Source organism: Lycium barbarum, chromosome 11 (genome assembly GCF_019175385.1).
Source record: "Lycium barbarum isolate Lr01 chromosome 11, ASM1917538v2, whole genome shotgun sequence".
NCBI classification, from domain to species: Eukaryota; Viridiplantae; Streptophyta; class Magnoliopsida; order Solanales; family Solanaceae; genus Lycium; species Lycium barbarum.
This window is the reverse complement of record NC_083347.1, coordinates 108,053,810-108,058,811: the sequence shown is the minus strand read 5'-3', so window position 1 is coordinate 108,058,811 and position 5,002 is coordinate 108,053,810. Positions and strand designations below refer to the sequence as shown.

Below are 5,002 nucleotides of genomic sequence, written 5' to 3'. Positions count from 1 at the left end.
ATTCATCCATGTATATATATGTGTATATCACATCATCATTGTAAGCTTGATGATTAGAAATCAACACATTGAATAATATTCTTTTCTCTTTCTCTGATAACTACTCTTCTTCAATTGTATAACGAATAGTTGTATTTCGATTGCTATTAATTTAAAGTGATACTAGATGGGTCATGGCTCGTGCTCCAACATTCTAAATTTTCATGAGCAGAAAAATCAAGAAGCATAATAGAAAAACGTATTAGTTGAATCTAGAAATAGCCCTTGAATCCTTTTCTGCTGCAAGAAAGTGTAGCGGTGTACTAATAATTAAATTAATGACTCACCACAAAATGAAGAATTAGAAAGATTAAATGCAATAAACACACAATTTCCAAAGCACAGACTCAACACTAAAGCCTCAGGCTTGTTTTAATCTATTAATTTTCAACAACATTGCTGCAAAAGGCAAGAGATAAACTCTTTGATTATTCCACCGACAACAAAGAGTACTTTCAGAGAAGCCCTTGTTGAAGAAAATGAGTTTAAGGACTAAAGGGCAATTTTGTAATTGTACAGTCCATTTATTAGTTAAATGAGATTAGGAGTTAGTTAGATAGTTAGTTATGAACTACTTCACTGATTGAGTTAGTCAGTTGGTTAGTGATTTGAGCTTTAATTCATCCGTGTATATATATGTTTATATCACACCATCATTGTAAACTTGATGATTAGAATTCAGCACATTGAATAATATTCTTTTCTCCTTCTCTGATAACTACTCTTCTTCTTCTTCTTCTTCTTCTTCTTCTTCTTCTTCTTCTTCTTCTTCTTCTTCTTCTTCTTCTTCTTCTTCTTCTTCTTCTTCTTCTTCTTCTTCTTCTTCTTCCTCTTTCTTTCTTTATTTCTTTCTCATCTTCTACTTCTTGAGTGTAAAGTATAGAACTCAATCTTGGGTTTCTAAATCATTTCATGGTATCAGAGCATTAGGATATTTGATTTAACAGTTCCGAGCCATTTCTGGGAAAAATACTTCTGTCTGAATTCCGCTAAATGACAGTTCATAATTTGTGTCTATTCGATTCAAGAACAGTCAGGATTGCAAAGAATTACTTATGGCTATCAATGGAAGTACGTCTGATTCTACTAATGTCAATGGAGTCACTGACACAATACCAACAAATGCAACTAATTCAATTGTTGCCCAAACTGAGAACAACACAAATGCTCAACCAGTTCCACGAACAACTCAAACAATTGGGCCAAATCATCCTCTCTTCTTGGGTTCCTCTGATGTAAGTGAAATTTCTTTAATCTCTATTCAATTGGTTGGGTCTGAGAATTATTCAGTTTGGTATGAATCTATAAGATTAGCCTTGTAAGGAAGAAACAAGTTTGGTCTAGTGGATGGGACCTGGAAAAAAAAAAGTTCAGAGAAGATTCTGGGAACAATGGGAGATGGTTAATGAAATTGTGCTTTCTTGGTTGGTAAATTTTATTTCAAGTACTTCATTGAGTGTAATGACTCGTCCGGCCGTTATTTAATATTTTGCGAAACCATGCCCAATCTAGGTCGAGGATTGTAAATAATAAGCTCCATGATGTGTTGTAAGAGTTGAGAATGGGAAAAATCAATTTCGGAAGAATTTGGAAATTTCGGGCCTGAGAAATAAGCGGACCGCTATAGCGGTCAGTGGACCGCCATAGTGGTACTGCTATAGCATCGTAGTGATCACCGCAGCGGTCCATGCAGGGTAGTAGCCCGAATTTGGCTACTTAGTCTATTTGTCTCTCCTTTTCCAACAAAAGACTCTAAAGGACTGCTCCTAGGGTTCCATATGAAAGAAAAACCATTGACCCCAAGAAAAAAAACCCGTCTAATTTCTTTTCCACCATTCCCGACGAATATTAGCGCTCATGGATTCGGACGAAGGCTAAAAGGACGAGCAATTCATGGAGAATCAAATAGCTGTTCGTCAAAGAGGTAGGTTATGATTTACTTTAGTTAGACTTTGATTAACGAATCGTATATACACTTAGAGTTGACGGGTGAATGAATGCGTAGGTCTTCGGACACGGAGTTTGGATGGACGGACTTGTTAATGTGAATAAAATATGGTGTGAATGATGGATATAGTAATGATGATTAGTTAAATAGAAAGTGATGTTGTCGCTAAGGAGTTATCTCGTGTTTACTTTATGCAACCCTAGAAGGGAGTGAATTCCGTCTATATATCCTATTTTGTTGAATGTTGTCATGGTTGTTTCCTTGAAAAATAAGAGGTTGTATTAAAAGAATTATATTGAGTTGGGTTGGCAACATGCCCATCAAGGGATGGAATTATGATTGATTTGTTATGTAGTTTCGTGCATTGCATTGCATGGTTTTTGTGGAATTATAGGTAGCAGGCAAGGCTAAGTATGGGCATTGTGTTATCTGGCCTTGTGGCCGTTGAGTTAGGTAGATGAAGTACATATATGTATATGATTTGGATCAGCGTCCGAGGTTCGTTCCGGAGCGGAGGTTTGTGCTCGGGTCCGAGGAGTATTCCGGAACGAGTGGTACATGGACACCATGGGTCCCTTGCAGGTCATGACTACTGAGAAATGACATCAGATAGCATGCATGTACAGTGTGTTTGGGCCCCGTATAGCATTTGCATTACGTCTCATAATTTTATGTTTATATGTGTGTACTATTGTCGTTAATATCGCTCATTCCATCTCATGTTTATAGTTGAGAGCCTGGGTGTAGAGGGGGGAGTCACATCAGATGAGCATAGTGTTGGATGTCCAACAGTGATTTATTTTCCCAGATACATTGTATTATAGTAAGTAATGTGAGTCGGTGAACTCTATTAACAAGGAGGGTAAAAGTTGTAGTATACGATGAGTGAGGAAGCGAGAGTTACTAGGTTGGATGAAGGAAGGGAATGGTCGTGATTTAGTGAAATACCTTATAGGTTATGAATAAAAGAAGTGAGCTTCGAGAGTAAAAAGGTAAGGGGGCGATGTTGTAATGATCTTTATTTAGAATCCTGAGGTTCATTGACTTATCTGCTTATCTTATTGACTTTATATTGTATTGCGTGAACTAATATTAGTCAACCTATGATGCTTATCAGTACGTGTGGTGTACTGATACTACTCTTGCTACGCCCTTTCTGGGTGTAGATGTGTTGCAGGTCTTGGCTGAAGTTTCGCCGTGTGGATTTATCAAACATTTTCCTCCAGTTTCACCTATCTCACTCCTGGTGAAGGCTATGTCATTTATTTTGTCTTTTTGTATTTTAGGAGCTCTTGTACCTGTCTAGAGTAGCTCCCGGGAATTTCCTTTGAATTTATTGTATTTTGAAACAAGTCTGTACGAAGTTTTTAATTTATATTTTGAATTTTTCAAGGATGGGTTGTCGTTTGGTTAAATGTTAGGTTATTTGGTAAGGGTTCACCTAGTAGGTTAGTGATATGGTAGGTGCCCGCACGGCCCGTGGGTCGGGTCGTGACATTAAGTGATTGTGTATGTGTCAAATGCTTGGTCTATGTGGGAAGAGTTAAAAGAGAGGTTTGACAAGATTAATGGGTCAAGAACTTATAATCCACATAGGGAAATTACAACTTTAACCCAAGGAACAAGTTCTGTGTCTGCTTATTTTACTAAACTCAGAGCATTCTTGAATGAGTTTGAATCTCTTGTGCCATCTCCTTGATGTAATTGTGAGAAATCAGGGATTTCTTGATATATCTTCAAAGACAAAAATTGTACCAATTTCTAATAGGAAATGAAACATATCAGCAAGCTAGAATCAAATCTTGCTGATGTCCCCATTACCCTCAGTGAATCAGGCCTGTGCCATGATCATAAATAATGAAGGACAAAACGTTAGCAGCAGTGTTGCATCTAGTTTATTGGGTGATGGGCCTTCTAGTTTTCATAAGGCTGGTTCCTCAAATCAAGTTGGGACTATGACATTCGGTCATTATGATCCTATAACACTATATGCTAGAAATGGGATGAACACTGCAGGTACTCAAAAATACAAGAAAGGTTACAGTCTGTAGTATGACTTCTGCAAAATGAAAGGACATACTAAGGAAACTTGTTACAAGCTGGTTGGTTACCCTCCAAGTTTCAAGAAAAGAAAGTTTGGACAAGGCTATGGTGTAAGTAATGGAGGATCAGGAAATGGAGATTTTGCAGCCTACAATACTTCTATGGTTGAAAATGTGACTATGCAAAATCAAGCTGCATATCCAACTACAAGTCAAGGAGGAGAGAATCTCATTACTGCTAATGTAACTGACTTATATCAAAGGATGGAAAAGGGGAACATGTCACAACAATCAAACATGAATTAGCAGCCTGGAGCTTGTGTGTTCACTCAAGAGCAATACAGTCAAATCTTGCAGATGTTGAACAAAAGCAGTGCCTTCTCAGCAAATGCAAATACAACAAGACTAGATGACAAATTAAGTAAACAAAGTAGTAAGGGCACAAGTTCAAATATATAAAATATGTGTCTGATATCTGGTACCAAAGATGAGTGGATTGTAGACACAGGTCCGACAAACCATATGGTGTCTAAGTCAAAACCATTAGATGAGCAAACTATTACCAAAAATATAGTACCAAAAAAGGTGTGTTTACCAAATAGTGACCTTGCATCAGTTACACATACAGGATCTAGCACTATCTCACCTAGAACTACTCTTGAAAATGTATACTTATTGCCTCAATTTAAGTATAATCTTCTATCCGTGTCAAAATCAACAAGAGAACTAAAATGTGCAACCTTATTCTATCATTATTTTTTTATATTTCATGATCTCTCAAGTGGGAAGGTGAAGGAGATTGGTAGACATGAGGAGGGCCTTTACCTACTTAATCAATCAAATGCATCTAAAACAGCTTTAGTTCCTAATAATATTTCAGAAAATAAGAAAATAAATGTCAGTTTGTTGAATAAGAGGTTTGGACATTTTTACACTTCTATATTACAAAGATTAATTCCTACTGCAGTAGAAA

The 5,002-nt window shown here is 36.9% G+C and overlaps 1 long non-coding RNA gene across 1 annotated transcript; it reads left to right on the top strand.

The window, feature by feature from the left end:
• The first annotated feature begins 885 nt into the window (after positions 1-885).
• LOC132618509 (uncharacterized) lies at positions 886-3,382 on the top strand. Its single transcript, XR_009574152.1, has 2 exons — positions 886-1,274; positions 3,154-3,382. It is a non-coding gene; the product is annotated as an uncharacterized LOC132618509 (long non-coding RNA).
• Positions 3,383-5,002: the final 1,620 nt, after the last annotated feature.